The sequence below is a fragment of the Balaenoptera physalus genome (genome assembly GCF_965194825.1).
Source record: "Balaenoptera physalus genome assembly, chromosome: 1".
Classification (NCBI taxonomy): domain Eukaryota; kingdom Metazoa; phylum Chordata; class Mammalia; order Artiodactyla; family Balaenopteridae; genus Balaenoptera; species Balaenoptera physalus.
Genome location: NC_138882.1, coordinates 69,959,432 through 69,980,083, shown reverse-complemented (window position 1 = coordinate 69,980,083; position 20,652 = coordinate 69,959,432). Strand labels below are relative to the sequence as shown.

The 20,652-nt window shown below is 41.6% G+C and overlaps 1 long non-coding RNA gene across 1 annotated transcript in view; it reads left to right on the top strand.

Moving 5' to 3' along the window:
- LOC309637498 overlaps positions 1–18,915 on the top strand; it is a 245,607-nt gene extending 226,692 nt beyond the window's left edge. Inside the window, exon 2 of the long non-coding RNA XR_014250572.1 lies at positions 18,308–18,915. This is a non-coding gene — a long non-coding RNA (uncharacterized lncRNA). The remainder of the gene's footprint in view (positions 1–18,307) is intronic.
- Positions 18,916–20,652: the final 1,737 nt, after the last annotated feature.

Here is a 20,652-nt window from a genome sequence, read left to right as displayed (position 1 = left end):
TTTTATATCTTTTTCATATTTGTGCAGTTGTTTCAGCAAGTAACTTAAAGAAAAGATGGAAAAACAAGGAGGTTTGTGCCTGAGATCATGTTGATGTGAAACCAGGGATGGCCACCTTGTGCCAGGTGCGTGAAGTTTACCTGGCCAGGTAGACCGCAGAGCTCCTGAGAAGCCAGGGTTGGAATTCTTCTGCTGGTTGCCCCTTAGCTTCTGTGACTTGATTGATTTTGAGTCATGTTGGGGGATAGACCTGATCACAGGAAATGGGTGGAAATAGAGTGATTTGGGGAGCAGCTAACGACATTCATCACAGCTCATGGCCTGATTGAATTTTAAAAAACAGGAAAACAAATGCTTCTTATGGAATCAGAGAATGTGAGGGGTGGACAATCCCAGAAAATGAGAAACACCCATCCCATTTTCCAGATGAGAAAACAGAGGCCCAGCAAGGTGAAATCCCTCACCCAAGTTGCACCTCTCTCTCCTCCCCACTACATGGTTCATGAAAGTAGGACTCTTCCTGTCTTGATCACTGCTGAACTCCAAACAGGGCCAGGCATCTAGCAGCTGCTTCAAAAATTTTGGTTGGGCTTCCCTGGTGGTGCGGTGGTTGAGAATCTGCCTGCCAATGCAGGGGACGCGGGTTCGAGCCCTGGTCTGGGAAGATCCCACATGCCGCAGAGCAACTCGGCCTGTGAGCCACAATTACTGAGCCTGCGTGTCTGGAGCCTGTGCTTGGCAACGAGAGGCCACGATAGTGAGAGGCCCGTGCACCGCGATGAAGAGTGGCCCCCGCTTGCCACAACTAGAGAAAGCCCTCGCACAGAAACGAAGACCCAACACAGCCATACATACATACATACATACATAAATAAAAAGAATGTAAGCAGACAAGAATAGCATTAAAAAAAAAATTTGGTTGACTGGATGAACAACGCTATTTCTTTCTTTCTCACTCTTATTCAGGACTGTGCCAAGAACTCCCCAGGTTGCAATGTAATTCGATAAATGTAAATATTAATTGAGTTTTGGTGTGATGAGGGCTTAGGCTTTGAAGGTTACAGATTTGGTTCAGATCCTGGTTCTGCCACTCAATAGCTGTTTGGCTTTGGGAAAATTACTAAACCTCTCTGAGCTTACTTCCTCCTTTGTAAAGTGGGGATAAAACTATCTGAGCCAGCAGAGCACCTGCATCAGGGATGTGCACTAAGTATTGGTCTTTCTCACTCTCCCACTCCTTCCCTCTGTTCTTCCCCAAGAAGATGTATAGAAGGATATAGTAGTTTTAAAAAAAATTAATTTAATTATTTTTGGCTGCGTTTGGTCTTCGTTGCTGCGTGTGGGCTTTCTCTAGTTGCAGGGAGCGGGGGTTATTGTTTGTTGCGGTGCGTGGGCTTCTCATTGCGGTGGATTCTCTTGTTGCGCTTGTTGTGGAGCACCAGCTTTAGGCGCGCAGGCTTCAGTAGTTGTGGCCTCCAGGCTCAGTAGTTGTGGCGCATGGGCTTAGCTGCTCCGCAGCATTTGGGATCTTCCCTGACCAGGACTCGAGCCCAGGTCCCCTGCCTTGGCAGGCAGATTCTTAACCACTGCGCCACCAGGGAAGTCCGATACGGTACTTTTTAAAAAGGGGTTTTAATTTATTTCAGAAAATATACATTTTTCTTGTAGAAAAGTTTATTCCCCTATAGAAACATAAACACGCAAACCACTCCAAATGCTGTATTCTATGGGTTAGATATTATCAGTCACATTTTATAAGTAATTGGGCAAATGCCAAAGCACTAGCTACTGGGGAGTAAGAAGACTCAAATCTGGGGTGCCCCCCACCCCAATTTCAAGAGCATGGTGTGTTTTTCAAATCCATGTTTCATCTGGTCTTTGTTTCTCATCCATATTCTGTGTCTGCCTTTCACCAGAAGGCTCAGATCCTCCGCTTTCACACCCTCCCGGCTGGCTGTGCCCCAGCTCCCGCCCTGGAACCTCTGAATGCCTGGGTGTGCCTGCTCCCCCTGTGCATCACCAGCTTTGCCAGGGAGCTGCTGTATCATGCACTGCTTGCTGTGCCCAGAGTACCTGGACCCTTCTGGTACATGAAGTACACCCTCATCACCATGTGTGCACGCCCATCCCCTTACCTTATATCCTGCCTCTAAGCCAGGGTTGGGGGTGACTACAGTGTGCATTCAGCTGTGTGTGAGGTGCTGGGATCAAAGTGAAGTTCCCAACTTTTGAAGTTGCTGGCTTGAGGGGCACACAGGGATTTAAAATCAGGTCACCTGACTTAAAGGGGGGACTGATTGATTTAAAGCCAAGGCAGCTGACTTAAAGCCTGCGTCCCTCAGCTGCAGGACGAGACCAGCTTTGGCGGTACACGGGTTCGCTCCAAGGCAGGACTGCTTTTCAGGAAGAGCTTCCAGTAGTGCCTTAGTGCAGGGGGACTTGGTCTGTGGTCTTGCCCCTGCCCTCAGAGGGGGGCCACCTGCTCTTCTGGAGAATCAGGGAGGGGGAAGTGCAGAGTCCCAGCTGGAGTTGCGTCACCCTTGTCTGATGGCAAGGAAAGGGGGGCAGGGCTGTGTGGTGTCCTGGGGCTGGACTCACCAGGTCGACTCAGCCTCTCAGCCCCCTAACCTCCCCTCACACACCCCACAAGAGTTTTCAGTAATATGTAATTGCGCCTTAGGTTCTCGGTCTTCAAACTCATACCCAGGCTCCCAGATCCCTTGATTCAGCCTATTCCTCTGTGCTCTTTCTTCTATTACATAGAGTCCGAGAGGGAGGGGCTGGGGGATGGGACTGGAGGGATCCCGGCAGCACTGGCCTCAGCTGACTAAAGAGATCCGGGGCCTGCGCTATCACACATGTGCGAGGACCCTTAAGGCGGAATCGAGGGGGCCAGTTAGAGGCAGTGCTTGCTGCCTCAAGTGAGTATGGATCACCATCGGGTGGGGAGCATGCTGACCCCTGAGAAGTACTGTTAGGAGGATGTGTTCCTCCCTCGGCTTCAAGGACGTGGGTGGGCTTCAGGGCTCCAGTTCCTCTCCAGGCCTCCAGGTCCGACTGCACCACAGCGGGCTTGCAGACCTGTCTTCCTGTCCCAGAACTTGCCAGGCTCCAGGAAGAATCCAGACTGCAGAAATGGTGCCTGAGCACTCCAGCGTTAAGAAGTGCTGTCCCTGGGGACCCAACAGTGGAGGGAGGAAGGGTGAAGGGACTGGGGGTTAGGGTAGGGAGGGGTGGCTGCCCTGGGAGACATTGAGAGAAATATCGCCCCCCACACCCCTGCCCCTGCAACTGACGCATTGATGCCATAGGATCTCAGGGCCTTTTAGTCAGAGATGCCTCTGCTTCTTTACTCCTGTGTTCAAAACTATGCAAAACCAACTCTTCATCCTCTTGCTGCCTTGCCAGGACTTTTAAAGCACTGTTCTTTTGAAGCACTCGTTCCCTAAACTGCAGTTTGGAGCTGTCCCAGCTATTTAAAAGTGTTCTCCTTAAACTGAGACTAAATCCTACTCTTTTGGAAAAATTTCCTTAACTTCATTGGAGATCATCTTTTCTGCCCATTCCTTCCTTCTACTGCCCTCTTAAGAACCCCTGTACTCAAAGAGCTTGGTGATTTATTTTTTGCTTGATGTCTAAAAGAAACCTTCCCCATGCACCCCAAAAAGCTTTCCTGGATCATAGGTGTTTCAAAACCATGACAGTGTTTTGCAGTTAGTATACACTGTGTAGATTGCCTAGCAATCCCTCCAAGAGCCAGAGGTGAGCAACACTTTTGCTTATTTGATGGGATGTCCTTCAAGTTTAGGAAGGTACCATTCTTATGACCCAGGAGATAAGACAGAGCCCTGGATGGCTGTGGCTGTGATTAGATAACTTCTGATGATTTTATTTCCCTTACTGAGCTGCTGCTTCTAGGTCAATTTCATTTCATTACCTGTCCATTTTTAAAGAAAGACTGACAAAGTCACTGGAATAGGTCAGGAGTCTGAGCTCAGGGTTGGTCAAAGGTACTCACAGGGAGGAAGGTTGATAAAAATAGGTGGGTAAATAGGAGGGTTGGCAAGTACAGCCAGGACACCCGTGTTCATCGTGCATACTAATAAAGGCCAGAATCTCCTCATTTATCTCTGGTGGGAAGTTCTGATGGTTTCACAGGATCAAACTCAAATCATATTCAAACTAGGGGATTTCCTTGAGCATAAAAGGAAGTATCCATCCCTAGCAGGAGTCGCTGCAGAGGAATAAAGACGTAGATGTAGAGAATGGACTTAAGGACACAGGGAGGGGTAAGGGTAAGCTGGGATGAAGTGAGGGAGTGGCATGGACATATATACACTACCAAAGGTGAAATAGATAGCTATTGGGAAGCAGCTGCATATAGCACAGGGAGATCAGCTCAGTGCTTTGTGACCACCTAGAGGGGTGGGTTAGGGAAGGTGGGAGGGAGACACAAGAGGGAGAGGATATGGGAATATATGTATACGAATAGTTGATTCACTTTGTTATACAGCAGAAGCTAACACAACAAGGTAAAGTAATTATACTCCAAGAAATATGTTAACAATAGCAACAACAAAAAAACCCAAATCTAAGTCAATCAAGCCAACGGAGACATTGTATGTGTTTACAGTTCAAGAAATCCACAAGAGAATCCTTTATTCTGTAGGCAATGAATGGTCCATTCGAAAAGAAAAAAACTTTCTAAAATGTTGTTTTTCCATTTATTGTTCAGAACATCCTTTTTATACCTCTGCATTTCTTACTATTCAAAGCCAAGTCACGTGAGTTACAGGGAAGCAGCTGATTGATTTAAAGTTGGGTCATGTGATTTAAAATCCAGTGGCAGTTGTTTGATTTAAATCCCAGTTAAATGACATGAGGAAGGGGTGCTAGAAACTGCTTTTTCATCTCTGGCTCAGAATATCATATTTACCTTGGTTCTTCTTATGATTTAGAAAACTTGTGCTGTCTCTCCTTGGAATCATCAGGAGAAAAATACAGTATTTCAGGTTCATTCTTGATACCAACTTCTCACAGTTAAGGTGTATTGACTAAAAGATCTTCCTTCTTCAAGAGATTCCAAACTTCTGTAAGACACTTCATTGTAATTGGAGAAAAAAGAAGAATGAAATCAGGCCAGCAGCTGCAGGAGACCAAGGCAGCCCCCATGACTAGGGAAGGAGAAGGAAGGGCTGAGAGTTGCCTTTAGAGCAGACAACCTCCAGAGGGCGCTGAAGCACGGGCAGAGCCCACCTGCCACTCCCAGTTTGGCACTCCAGGGTCAGATTTGGGTTTGGAGATGGGGTTGCTGTAACCCCAAGGAGGTGAGCAGAGAGGAGGAGTTGATTACCTCTGATTGTCCTCTGACTCTCTGATTTGATTATCCTCTGACTCTCTGGCCCAAATTGCCTGACGTCACAGGGGGGGGACAGAGTTTTGCTTTCAGCAGCTGATGGGACCCTTCCAGGCTGGTCCGGTCGCCCAGTGGCCCGACAGCCTGACAGGCTGACTGCGGTATGATCGCCCTTCTTTTCTCCAGAATCTGTACATCAGGAGGTGCATGGGTGTGGGAGCCCATTCACCGCCACCCCCCACCCCCAGGGGGGATGGCACCTTCCCTGGCTGTACCCTATGATCACCAGGTGCTTGAAATGAATGCAAGATTTTTGACTTGAAGGAAAAGCTCACGTAACCACTTCTGCCTCATAATGTGTGGGATTTACTATAATGGAAGGACATTATAAAGAACAGGTAGAAAACTCACCTGTTGGTCTCCATGTAGGAGTTAATTTTGCATGAATCCCTCCTACATGAGTAGATAGCAGAGGTTTATTTTTGTTCCCGTGTGTGTAGTTGTGTCAGAGGATGTAGGTATGGTGATTTGAAGCCGTCAAAGAAATATTCTCAGAACTCTCAAGACTTCTCTTGATTGGAACCGAAAGAGACCTGGAAAAGGAGGAAAAGAAAAGGAGGAGGGAGAACGAATGACTGTTTCTCAGTAAATTCACCTTCCTGGTTGATTGTTCTGTCTTCTCATTTCTTTTAACTTCCATGTATGTCTAGTGGTATAATGTAGAAAGGCTGATTTTTATGCTTTAAAAGATTTTACATCACAAAGAAACTAGAAGTGGCTAACAGAACTTATTCAAATCAATTTTACCTAGAGACTTTGATATTAAATTTGTATACTAAAATGGGTTTATCCAAATTTTCTCTTTCTTTTTGAGTGAATATTTGTAACATATTTTTGTAGATAATAATTTATCCTAGATATACAAAATTGTGAGAATGGGTACCATTTTTTACCACTTAAATGATTTCTTTTAAATGAATAGATTGTACAGTTTAAATGCCAATGTTGTGTCTTACATGTTGTGTTTTAATTCCTGATTTCCAAAACTTGTGTTTATTTAATTGATTTCTATCTAATAATCTGTCTCCCCTTTATTGTTTCTTACTTTATATTTTATTGATCTATAGTTAATTTACATTATTATATTAGTTTCAGAGGTACAACAGTGATTCATAAATGTTTAGCTTCTTCTCCATTTATAGTTATTATAAAAGAGTGGCTATATTCCCCATGCTATACAGTACACCACTGTAGATTATTGATTTTATACATAGTGGATTGTACCTCAAAATCTCCTACCACTATTTTGCTCCTCCACCCTATCTCTCCCTGCTGGTAACCACTAGTCTGTTTTTTAATCTGTGAGTCTGTTTTTTGGTTGTTGTTGTTGTATTCAATTTTTCAGATGCCATGTGTAAGTGATAACATACCATGCTTGTTTTCTCATAACATACCATGCTTGTTTTCTCTGCAGCTTATTTTACTAAGCATAATACCCTCCAAGTCCATCCATGTTATTGCAAATGGCAAAATTTTATTTTTTGCTGAAGTCATCATAAAAAATCTTTTTTATCCACTAAGCTATTGATGAACACTTAGTTTGACTCTATATCTTGGCTATGGCAAATAACACTGTTTTGAACATTGGGGTGCAGTTATTTTTTTGAAATAGTGTTTTTGTTTTCTTCTGATATACCCAAGAGTGAAACTGCTGGATATTATGGTAGTTCTATTTTTAGTTTTTTGTGGAACCTCCATTCTGCTTTCCACAGTAGCTGCACTAATTCACATTCACATCAAGAGTGTACAAGAGTTTCCCTTTCTCCACATCCTCACTAACCTTTGTTATTTGTGATCTTTTTGATGACAGCCATTCTGACAAGACTGAGGTGATATATCTCATAGTTTTGATTTTCATTTTACTGCCGATTAGCTATGTTTAGCATCTTTGTGAGTTCTGGCTGTCTATCTGTATATTTTCCTTGGAAAAGTGTCTATTTAGGTCTTCTCATTTTTTAAAAAAAAAGATTTTGGGTGTTTTTTTGATATTGAGTTGTATGTGCTCTTTCTGTAGTTTAGCTATGAACCCTTGCTTAGTCATCTTTTTGGTGTTAACCTCTTATCATGTGCAAATATTTTCTCTCCTTCAGCAGGTTGTCTTTTCATTTTGTCTTTGGTTTCCTTTGCTGTGCAAAATCTTTTAAGTTTAGTGAAGTCCCATTTGTTTATTTTTGCTTTTGTTTCATTTGCCTTAGTAGATTGAACCTAAAACTGTTGCTATCATTTATGTTGAAGAATGTTCTATATTTTCCTTTAGGGGTTTTATGGTTTCTGGTCCTACATTTAGGTGTCTATTCAGTTTTGCATTTATTTTATATATGGTGTTCTAAAATAATCTAATTTTATTCTTTTCCATGTAGCTGACCAGTTTTCCTAGTACCACTTATTGAAGAGACAGTTTTTTCTCCATATTGCCTGCTTTGTCATAAATCAATTAAATATAAGTGTGTGGGCTTATTTATGGGATCGCTGTTCTCTTCCAGTGATCTTTGTGTCTGTTTTTGCTCTGGTACGATTCTCTCTGATTACTGTCACTTTGCAGTATAGTCTGAAGTCAAGGTGCGTGATGCCTCCAGCTCTGTTCTTTCTCAAGATTGTTTGGCTATTTGGGGCCTTTGTGTTTCTATACAAATTTTAAAATTACTTTTTCAAGTTCTGTGCAAATGCTTTGGTATTCTGATAGGGATTGCATTAAATCTGTAGACTGTCTTTGGTAGTATGGTTATTTTAAGAGTATTAATTCTTCCAGTCCATGCACATGCTATGTTTTTCCATCTTTTTGTGTTGCCTTCAACTTCTTTCACCAATGGCTGATAGATTTCTGAGCACGTCTTTTTTTTTATAGTGATTTCTTTAATTTATTTATTACTTATTTATTATTTATATTTTGGCTGTGTTGGGTCTTCGTTTCTGTGCGAGGGCTTTCTCCAGCCGCGGCAAGCGGGGGCCACTCTTCATCGCGATGCGTGGGCCTCTCACTATTGCGGCCTCTCCTGTTGCGGAGCACAGGCTCCAGACGCGCAGGCTCAGTAGTTGTGGCTCACGGGCCCAGCTGTTCCGCGGAATGTGGGATCTTCCCAGACCAGGGCTCGAACCCGTGTCCCCTGCATTGGCAGGCAGACTCTTAACCACTGCGCCACCAGGGAAGCCCTGAGCACATGTCTTTTACCTGCTTAGGTGTGTTTATTCCTAGGTATCTTATTCTTTTTTTAAAGAAATTCACGTTCTTTTATTTATTTATTTATTTATTTATTTATTTATTTATTTATGACTGTGTTGAGTCTTCGTTTCTGTGCGAGGGCTTTCTCTAGTTGCGGCAAATGGGGACCACTCTTCATTGTGGTGCGCAGGCCTCTCACCATCGCTGCCTCCCTTGTTGCGGAGCACAGGCTCCAGACGCGCAGGCTCAGTAATTGTGGCTCACGGGCCCAGTTGCTCCATGGCATGTGGGATCTTCCCAGACCAGGGCTCGAACCCGTGTCCCCTGCATTGGCAGGCAGATTCTCAACCACTGCGCCACCAGGGAAGCCCTCTTATTCTTTTCGATGTGATTGCATATGGTATAGTTTTCTTAATTTTTCTTTCTGACAACTTTGGGTTTTGTTTTTTCTTCTTTTTCTAATTCCTTCAGGTGTAGTGTTAGGTTGTTTATTTGATATTTTTCTTGTTTCCTAAGAATAAGCTTGTATCACTGTAACTTCCCCCGTGAACTGCGTTGGCTGTGTCCCATAGATTTTGGATCATTGTGTGTTCATTTTCATTTGTCTTGGGTATTTTTAGAATCCCTCTTTAATTTCTTCAGTGTTCCTTTCTTCCCCGTTTATTCCCTTCATCTGTGACGTGAGGACTATCTTTAATATTATGTTTGGATTTCTTTCAGTTTTGTGTGAGTGTGTATGTGTGTGATTATTTAAGTTGCTGAGCTCTTAATTTCACATGGACACTACCAACCATGCATTGTTACCCTCCTCCCCCACAGTTACTGAATTTGACCTTATATTTTACATCTACTTGTTTTGTGTGTCCCTTAACTTCTTATTGTGAATATAGATGGTTTTATTTCTGTTTTCTTTCATCCTTCCTATTAGCTGTGTACATGGTTGATTTACTACCTCTGTTGAATATTTGCCTTAAGCAATGAGGTTTTTCCTTTAGTAAATTTCCTTTCCTAATTTTTATGTTTCAGTCGTGGCCTTTTCTTTTTCACTTAGAAAAGCCCCCTTAAGATTTCTCATAAAGCTGGTTTGGCGATGCTGAGCTCTTTTAGTTTTGCTTCTCTGTAAAACTTTAGATCTCTCCATCAAGTCTGAAGGAGAGCCTTGCTGGGTAGAGTATTTTTGGTTATGGGCTTTTCCCTTCCATGACTTTAAATATACCGTGCCACTCCCTTCTGGCATGCAGAGGTTATCCTGAAATGTCAGCTGATAACTTTATGCAAGTTCCCATGTTTGTAACTTGTTGCTTTTCCTTTGCTCCTTTTAATAGTGTCTTTTTATCTTTATTTTTTTTGCCATTTTAATTACAGTGAGTCTTGGTGTGGTCCTCTTTGGGTTGATCCTGTTTTGGCCTTACTGTGTTTACTGGCCTTGGATGTCTGTTTTCTTTCCCAGGTTATGGAAGGTTTCAGCTCGTATGTCTTCAGGTAGATTCTACACTGCTTTCTCTTCCCTTTTGCTTCTGGGACCTGTATAATGCAAATATTAGTACACTTGATGTTGTTTCACAAGTCTGTTCAACTTTCCTCTTTTCATTTTAATCTATTGTTTTACCGTTCATCTTCAGTGATTGCCAGTACTCTGTCCTTCAGTTTTCTGATTCATTCCTCTGTATCATTTAGTCTACAGTAGTTTCCTTTTAGTGTATTTTTCATTTCAGTTATTGCATTCGTCATCTCTGTTTTGTTGTTCTTTAATGGTCTAACTCTTTTTAAAAAAACTTCTAACTTCTTGCTCTGGTCGTCCATTCTTCTCCTGAGTTCTCTGATCATCTTTACCGTCATTACCTTGAACTCTTTCTTGAGCAGATTGGCTATCTCCACTTCACTTAGATCTTCTTCTGAGTTCTTATCTTGTTCCTTCATTTGGATCGTGTTTCTGTGTCACCTCATTTTTCTTAACTTGCTGTTTTTATTGCTATGTATGTAGTAGGTTCGTTACATTTCCTGACCTTGGAGAAGTGGCCTTTTGTAGGAGAGGTCCTATGTGTCCCAGCAACCCAGTGTCCCCTGGTCACTAGAACTATATGTTCTAGGTGTACCCCCTATGTGGGCTGCTTGGGCTCTTCTGTTGTGGTGGGCTGACTACTGTGGGTGGTCTGGTAGGCTTGGCTGCCCCCAGGCTGCTTGTTTGCCAGGCTCTGCCTTGTATGGAGGCTGTCTGTGCTGCTTGGTGAGACTAAATCATAAGGCAGCTGGCTGCACAACTCTGGGGGACACCAAATCTAGTGCTGGTTCACTTATGGGTAGAACTGCAGTCCATGTGATATCAGGGTTAGTGCCCAGTCACTGGTCCTGGGGCTATGCTGGCTACTGGGAGGAAGAGACAGGTCCTGAGTTCTGGCTGCAGGGCCCAGGAGTTGCAGAGTTGGTGTTGGATCACTGTTCCTGACACAGCTATCTGCAGGGTCTGGGGTGTCCCTAATCTTGTGTTGGCATTCTGATGGGCAGGGTCAGGACCCAGCTGAGTCCATGGCTGCTTCTGGCCTGCAAGTGAGTGTTCTGGTCACACAGGCTGCTGGGCTGTGGTATTCCTGGAGCTGGTGTGTGCCTGTTGGTGTATGAGGCTGATCCCAATGCTAGAGCAGGTTTGCTGTTGGGTAGGTCCAAGCTCCATCCAGTCCCTGTGAAGTTATCACCTGCCAATGGTGAGGCTGACTCCAAGGCCAGAGTAGACTCACTTGTCAGAGGGGCCAGGGACTCTGGGGCTGGTGCCTGTCCACTGAGGAGGCTGGTCCTGGGGCTTTTGGTGGCTGGGCCCATGTCCAGGGGCAGCTGTGCATTGAGAGGGTCTGAAGGCAGCCTGTTTGCCGGTGGGTGGCGCTATGCCCCTGCTCAGTTAGTTGCTTGGCCTGCAGCATCCTAGTACTTGTGTCTCTAGTTTGGTGGAAATGGGTAGGGGTAGGTCCTGAGGCTAAAAAGATAGAGAGAAGATTCTCAAATTATGCTTGCTGGTACCAGTGTCCACGAGGTAGAAGGAGCTCCCCCGAATGGCTGCTGCCAGTGTCTGTGTCCCTGAGGCTGTGCTGTAGTTGCCTCTTGCCTCTCTGGGAGACTCTCCAAGATCAGGAGGTAGGTGTGACCCGGGATCCTTTCAAATGACTGCTTCTGTTCTGATTCTCGGATCATGTGGGATTTTGTGAGCATCTTTTAAGAGTGGAATCTCTATTTCCCACAACCCTCTGGCTCTCTGGAAAATAAGCACTACTGGTCTTCAAAGCCCAACTTTCTAGGAACTCTTCTTTCCAGAACAGGATCCCTGGGCTTGAGAGCCTGATGTTGGCTTCATATCCCTTGCTACCTGGGAGCACCTCTGCAATTGTAATTATTCTCCCATTTGTGGGCCACCCACCTGGTGGTATGGGTCTTGACTCTATTGAGATTTTGCCCTTCCTTCCTGTCTTGTCGAGGTGCCGTCCTTATGTCTTTAGCTGTAAAACATCTTTTACGGTAGGTCCCGGTCTTTTTCATCAATTGCTGTTCTGTAAACTGTTGTGACTTTGGTGTCCCCATGAGAGGCATCAAGCTCTGGGTCTTTGAATGCTACCATATTGGACAATCTGTCCACTTCTTTCTTAAATCACATTATTTAATTTTTCTTAGTATCTTATTTGATTAGCGACAGTTTGAAATTTATTATCACTCATGTTTACTTCGCCTGTTTAAAGAAATTGAATAGTGCATTCATTCAGTTTGAAATGAAGGTAGTGGCCGGTGAATTTCCATACCTCAAAAATCAAGGATAGGACAAAAGCCTTTTCGACCTGTGTTACCCTCAAACTCTGCACCCCACCCCAGCCTGGGGATTAACCTCTTGCACCCATGCTCACTTTCTGTTTTTGGACCGTTAACCATCATTGCATCTGTATGTGTGTTGACAAAGTGAACTCTAGTCTTTCCAGTTTTTGAGTTTTGTTTTTTGGTTTAGGGAAGAGTCCTAGTATGAATGTACATTTACTGGTCTGCTGGAGTTCATATATAAACCTGTCAAGCACATTACTAGAATTGGTATTGCTTGTATATACACTTTCATAAATTTTAGAGACAATGGTAGAACAGAAGTGAATTGTATTTCAAATCCCACAATATTTTCACACCATGAAAACCCTTCCCTGTTTAATATATTTGTGTGTAGTTTATCTTTATGCCCATACTATATTTCCCAGAAATGGGTAAGTGTTATGTTTCTTGCTAGCACATTTACCGTATTGTTCAAAGTCAGGCGTTTAGTGGTTTTAGCATGATCCTATTTCCATGAACTCGCAAATACAAGACCTTCTCTCACACTGTCTTTTACTCCCTGCTGTTTTATATTGCCCTCCTAATTCTCAGTCCTGGTCTTTCTTTATGTTCTTCATCAACCTGGATAGGTTATACTATTTTCTCCCTTATTCAAGACCAATAGAATAGAATAGAACACCCAGAAATAAACCCTGATATATGGCCATATGATTTTTGACACGTTGCCAAGGCTTTTCAAAGTAGAAAGGATAGTATTTTCAACAAATGGTGCTGAGAAGTCATGTTGTCAACATGCAAAAGTAGGAAGATGGACCCATACCTAACATCATATGCAAAAATTAATGAAAACGTATCAAGAAACTAACTATAAGACCTAATAAAATAAAAAGTCTTATTAGAAGATACAGGACAAGGGCTTTATGACATTGGATTTGGCAGTGTTTTCCTCAATATGAAACAACAGAACAACAAAGGTACAGCTAACAAAACAATTAAAAATGTGCAGTACATAATTTAAAAAAAATGTGTATCAAAGAAATGTAAACGGAATAAAATGGCAACCCACAAGATGGGAGAAAATATTTGAAAGCCATGTATCTGACAAGAGATTTCTATTCAGAATACACAGAGAATTCCTATACCTCAATAAAAAGCAAACACCCTGTTTCAAAAATGGATAAAAGACTTGAATAGATGGTTCTTCAGAAAGATGTACAAATGACTAAGCACTTGAATAGATGCTCCATATCACTAAATGCATGTTTATATATTTGTGTGCATGCATACACACACAAATACACAAGCAGAAAACAAGTACTGGTGAGGATGTGAGGGAGTTGGAACCATTGTGCTATGACAGTGGGCATGTAGAATGATACAGCTGCTTTGCAAAAGAGTATGGCAATTTTTCAGATATTGAAAAATAGAATTACTACATGATCCAAGAATTTTACTATGAGGTATACCCAAAGGAATTGAAATCAGGGTCTTAAAGAAATATTTGTACTCCAGTGTTTAGAGGAGTAATAATCACAGTAGCTAAAATATGAAAGCAACCTAAGTGTTCATCCACTAGTTCCTGGATAAGCAAAGTGTGGTATACCCATATAACACAATATTATTCAGCCTTAAGAAGGAAAAGATCTAGGAATATGCTACAACATGGATGAATCTTGAGGAAATTGAGCTACCAAAAATGCCATTTTTTGTGACTTTAAGTGAGTCATAACAATACAACTACTTATTTCAATTATATGGGGTACTTAGTGTAGTCAAAACCATAGAAATTGGGAGGGTAATGATGCTTTTCAGGTGGTTATGGAACAAAAAGGAAAGTTATGTTGAAAGGATACAGAGTTACAGTTTTAAAACGTAGAAAAGAATTAGAAAGATAAATGGTGATGTTGATCGCCCAATAATATGAATGTATTTAATATCACTGAATGGTGCACTTTATAATAATTAACATGTTATATTTTATGTTATTTGATTTTACCAACATACACAATTGGGAAAGAATGTAATATCAGGAAAGGGAGTGGACCTGGGGTAGCGCAGAGAGTAATCAGAAGGGTGAGACCCTGCATATGTTGAAGAAGAAGAACTGAGAGTCTTCATTGGCCAGAAGAGACTTTATAAAAAAAAATTACTCTGAGGGTGTATTAAATAGATATCTATGGGTGTACTGCTATCTCCCATGGGTTATCTTAAAGAGTCTTTAATAAAGTCCATAAGGCTTGCTGAGGCTTTTTTAAAAACTGGATTCCCTAGGAGATATTTAGATGGTGGTACTTAAGTCTATGTCTAGGTTGACAGATTTTGCAGGGAAGACGAACTTGAGAACAGTGGAGGTCCTGAGAGTGTAAGTACATGGAAATTAGAAAAAAATAATAAAGGGAATTAGGAAAACTGTGGACTTCGAAGGTCATGTATTAGTGAGTCAGTCCTGAGGTTTCTAAGGATTTATATACACAGTTGCTATTTGGATTACTTGTTGATAAAGATAAGTGGAAAAACTAGAGTCGTTTCCAAGTGTAGGTAAGATATAATGAGAGGATGGAGGTAGAAAGTAGGGAGGCCCAGAGAGAAGTGGGAATGTCATATTGGGCCAAGATGGTGGTAATATCCAGCAGAACAGATGGTAGGGCAGACTATGGATTCATCTTTTTTATTTCGGCTCCCCACCTCATCCTTAATAATTCTTTGGGAATATTTCATGGCTCTGTGATGCAGGTACAGAATTCGAGTGAGGAGACTGCACCCTCAGTGTCCAGCTGTCTGAGTCCTCAGTGTGCTTCAAATGATGGAGAACTATTGCTTCTTTATGAGAAGAGTTAGTACCTCGTAGCTAAGCTTAAGCTGGAGCTTATGCAATATTGATTCCATTTTATATATACTGTTGGCATGGAGGTTCCTCCTCCTCTTTTCTTGACCATTATGAAATGAATCTATATTTCTCAATATTTGGGTATATCAGGTAAATACATTAAGTAAAGGAATCTTATATATTGCTCCCTGCATAGTTTGCTCTTTCTTGTTTCTCTTTTCTCTTTACTAAATTAGCACAGGGAGAGACCTTGAAATGTTCTAATCAGGAGAGATTAGAACATCATATTTCTAGAGAGGTTGGTTGGACAGAGCAGGGGTCCCAGTGAAAATCAAAGCTTCTGTTTCTACTTGGAAGTGTACCTGTATAGAGTAGAGGGCTCCAGGAAATATCCTAGAATATTCCAATGTCCCTGCAGGAGATCATTAAGAGAGGTAGGATCTGGTACCAGATCAGTGTACTATGCCATGTTTGTCAGTCATCTGATGTGAGATTCTCAGAGCCAATCCCATATGGTAGGGCTGAGTGCAGAGTGATGAAGAACCTGTGAAAGCCTTTGACTTCATGTTAAAGATGAAGCTCTGATTTCGGGGAGAATTTTCTTACCTGACTGAATGTCACCCTTCTGTGGTGATGAGATTCTGTGCTTTACCTCCGTTGATGACCACTGACTGAAAATCATTAGAGAGTCATGTCTAGAAAGCATTCTTTATTTAATTCCTTAAAGAAGAAAACATAGAAAATATTTTTATCCACTTTCAAATTGAGGATCAAGGGGAATGACATCAGTGGAAATGTCAGAGTAAGGAGCTCTGGCTTGTGTCCATCCCCAGAAACACTGACATACGTGGTAAAACCTGTCAAAATGATCTTATCAACACATGTAAGTTTTCTTTTCTTTTCGCCCTGTAGATTTATCTTTCATTGAAACTCTGCTTACTACAGGATGTGGAGAATAAACAGGGAAGTAGAAACTGTATTTCCCGATGAGAGAATCACTAAGTCACATTAGCTATTCTGAGCTACGTCTTACTCACCGTGACTGTAATTAAAACAAACAAACAAACACTTTTTTTTTGATAAGTCAGTTCTGACATTTCCTCGTTAAAGACATGGTAACATGGTAACAGATACAGACTTAGACATTTGCCTGCCTCTGTCTTTCCGATTCTTGTGGTCTTAGGTTATAGGCCCAAAAGGTGCCCTGCCGCATCATCTGGTAGCTCAATTTTTACCTTTTCAAGCAGGTCCATTCAGTTTTCGTTAGTGCTGTTACCACTTTACATTCCACCAGCAGCTAGAAGGTACAGAGTTCTCTAAAAGCCCTTTAGCATTTATCGTTTGTAGACTTTGTGCTGATGGTCATTTGACTGGTGTGAGCTGAAACTTTTTGGAAGTTGGATTTGTATGTGGCTAATAATTCCTTATACTGAGTTTTAGGCATGTCCTTTTTTTTCTTTTCATTTTTTATTTAAAGAGTGACTACAACTTCCCTCTTCATATTGACTTCTTGAAACATTTGTCATGTGTTGAATTTTCTTACCTATTCCCGACACCAGGGCATTTTTTGAGGACAGGTGTCATTTACAGCCCTGCAGTCCTTGTGACTATTAAGCAACCATTAGCACTTGGTTTAAAGCTGCTGTTGTGGGGAACAGCCACAAGGCGGCAGCATTATTATGTTCTCAACTCTTGTTACTAGTGCAAAAGAGTCTTCCTGGAGGTAGTGTTCCAAGGCTGTCAATTAGAGAGGAATGTGCTGAGACAAGTCCCCAGAAGTTTATGTCTCTTTACTTCTGTTTGTTTTTTAAATTTAATTTCTATTTCTTATAGTACTAAATTTGATTAGAGTGTTGTGGTTTTCTGGCTGTACAGAATCTGCTCAATGATTCACACATATGTCTGTTCATCTTCAGATCCTGTTACCATGTATGTTGTTAGTGAATGTTGAGTAGACCTCCCTTGGTATTTGGTAGGTGTTTTGTCATTATATATTTTGTATGTATTGGTGACTATATAATTCATATAGTTTATATACATTTAACATACATTAGTATATGTATGTTAGCCCCATAGTCCTAATTTATCCATCCTCCCACCTTTCATTTTGGCTAACCATTAGTTTGTTTTATAAGTCTGTGAGTGTCTTTTTCTGTGGAAATGTGTTCATTGGTAACAATCTTAAGATAACATGTATACGTGATATCATAGGATATTTGTCATTCCCTCTTGACTTACTTAACCTAATATGATTATTTCTAGGCTCATCTGTAGTCCTGAAAACAGCATTGTTCATTGTTTTCACGAAGCTACTATTCCGTTCTGTCCATATACCACATTTTCTTTGTCCATTCATCTGTTTATGGACCTTTTTTTTGCTTCCATGTCTTGGCTATTTCAGTATTGCTGCACTGCACATTTGCCAGTCTCCGTCTTTCCGATTCTGGTGGTCTTAGGTTATAGGCCCAAAAGGTGCCCTGCCGCATCATATGGTAGCTCAGTTTTTACCTTTTAAAGCAGCTCCGTTCAGTTTTTGTTAGTGCTGTTACCACTTTACATCCCACCAGCAGCTAGAAGGTACAGAGTTCTCTAAAACCCCTTCAGCATTTATAGTTTGTAGACTTTTTGCTGATGGTCATTTGACTGGTGTGAGCTGAAACCTTTTTGGACATTGGATTTGCATATGGCTAATAATTCCTTACACTAAGCTTTAGGCATGTCCTTTTTTTTCTTTTCCTTTTTTTTTAAAGAGTGACTACAACTTCCCTCTTCTTATTGAGTTCTTGAAAAATTTGTCATGTGTTGAATTTTCTTGCGTATTCCCTACCGCAGAGCATTTTTTGAGGGCAGGTGTCATTTACAGCCCTGCAGTCCTTCTGACTATTAAGCAAACATTAGCACTTGGTTTAAAGCTGCTGTTGTGGGAAACAGCCACAGGGCGGCAGCATCATTATGTTCTCAACTCTTGTTACTAGTGCAAAAGAGTCTTCCTGGAGGTAGTGTTCCAAGGTTGTAGATTAGAGTGGAATGTGCTGGGACAAGCCCCCAGAAGTTTATTTCTCCTTAGTTATGTTTGCTTTTTAAATTGAATTTCTATTTCTTATTGGAGTAAATTTGATTAGAGTGTTGTGATTGTCTGGCTGTACAGAATCGGCTCAATGATTCATACATATGTCTGTTCATGTTCGGATCCTGTTACCAGGTATGTTATTACAGAATGTTGAGTAGACCTCCCTTGGTATTTGGTAGGTGTTTTGTCATTATATATTTTATATATATTGGTGACTATATAATTCATATAGTTTATATGTTACAAGTTTATATACATTTAACATACATTAATATATCTATGTTAGCCCCATAGTCTTAAGTTATCCATCATCCCACCTTTCATTTGGCTAACCATTAGTTTGTTGTATAAGTCTGTGAGTGTCTGTTTCTGTGGAAATATGTTCATTGGTAGCAATCTTAGGATAACATGTACACATGATATCATAGGATATTTGTCATTCCCTTTTGACTTACTTAACCTAATATGATTATTTCTAGGCTCATCTGTAGTCCTGAAAACGGCATTGTTCATTTTTTTCCCGAGGCTACTATTCCATTCGGTATGTATACCTCTTCTTCTTTGTCCATTTATCTGTTGATGGACATTTTGTTTGCTTCCATGTCTTGGCTATTGTAAATACTGCTGCAGTACACGATTTTCCATCCTGTGTCGTTTTTTTTTTTTAAGATTTTTTTTTAAATTAATTAATTAATTAATTTATTTATTTTTGGCTGTGCTGGTTCCTTGTTTCTGTGCGAGGGCTTTCTCCAGTTGCGGCAAGTGGGGGCCACTCCTCATCACGGTGCGCGGGCCTCCCACCATAGCGGCCTATCCCGCTGCGGAGCACAGGCTCCAGACCCGCAGGCTCAGCAGCTGTGGCTCACGGCTCCAAATGCTCCACGGCATGCGGGATCCTCCCACACCAGGGATCGAACCCGTGGCCCCTGCATTGGCAGGCATACTCTCAACCACTGCGCCACCAGGGAATCCCCATCCCGTGTCTTTTTGATTCTGACTTTCACAGGTGAAAAGCCCAATAGTGGGACTTCCGGATCATATGGTGACTCAATTTTTACCTTTAAACGCGCTGCCATTCTGTTCCTATTATTGGCCGTTACCAGTTTACATCCCACTTAGACCGAGAGGTTTCGCTATTCTCCACAACTTCTTCATCATCTATTGTTTGTAGACTTTTGGCTGATGGTCATTCTGACTGGTGTGAGGTGATACCTTTGTGTAGATTGGATTTGCATGCGTCTCACATTTCCTGATGTTTTGCGTTTATCAATGTCCTTTTCACTTTTTTTTAAGATTGAGCGAAACTTACAACTTCTAACTGCCTTCTTGAAAGATTTGCTGCGTTTGGAATTTTTTGGCCATTCCCTTCCCCAGGACATTTTTTGAGGGCATGAGTCATTTACAGCCCTGCAGTCCTTGTGAATATTAGTGACCATTAGCAGTAGATTTAAAGCTGCTGTTTGAGGAAACGGCTTTAGGGTGGCAGCATTTCTACGTTGCCAACTCTGCTTGCTAGGGAAGCAGAACCTCACTGCAAGTTGTGGTTTTAGGTTGCAGATTAGAGTGGAATGTGCCAGGACAAACCCCCATAAGTTTAACCTCCGTAATTCTTGTCTGTCTCTTTAAGTTGTAGTTTTTATCAGAGCAAATTTGATTGAAAAATGTCTTTTTTTCTAGGTGTACAGAATCTTGTTCATTTACACATATACCTATATCTATTGATCTTTGGGTCCTTTTCCATGTAGGTTGTTACAGAGTGTTGAGTAGACCACTCTTGGTATTCCATAGGTCTTTGGGGATTATATATTTTATATGTATTAGTATATGTGTGTTAACCCCAATATCCTAATTTATCCATTCCTCACACCTTTTCTTTGGCTTAACCATAAGTTTGTCTTCTCAATCTGAGATTGCCTTTCTCTATGGAGATATGTTCATTTTTATGAATTTTCAGATAACATAAGGGACATCATAGGGCATTTGTCTTTCGCATTCTGACTTACTTCACGTTGTGTGATTATCTCTAGGCTCATCTGTGGTGCTGCATATGCTATTCTTTTATTTTTTTCCGTGACGGATATTCCATTCTGTCCATATACCACTTCTTCTTTTTCCATTCATCTGTTTATGGACCTTTTTTTTGCTTCCATGTCTTGGCTCTTTCAGTATTGCTGCACTGCACATTTGCCTGACTCTGTCTTTCCGATTCTGGTGGTCTTAGGTTATAGGCCCAAAACGTGCCCTGCTGCATCATATGGTAGCTCAATTTTTACCTTTTAAAGCAGCTCCATTCAGTTTTCGTTAGTGCTGTTACCACTTTACATCCCACCAGCAGCTAGAAGGATGAGAGGTCTCTAAAACCCCTTCAGCATTTATAGTTTGTA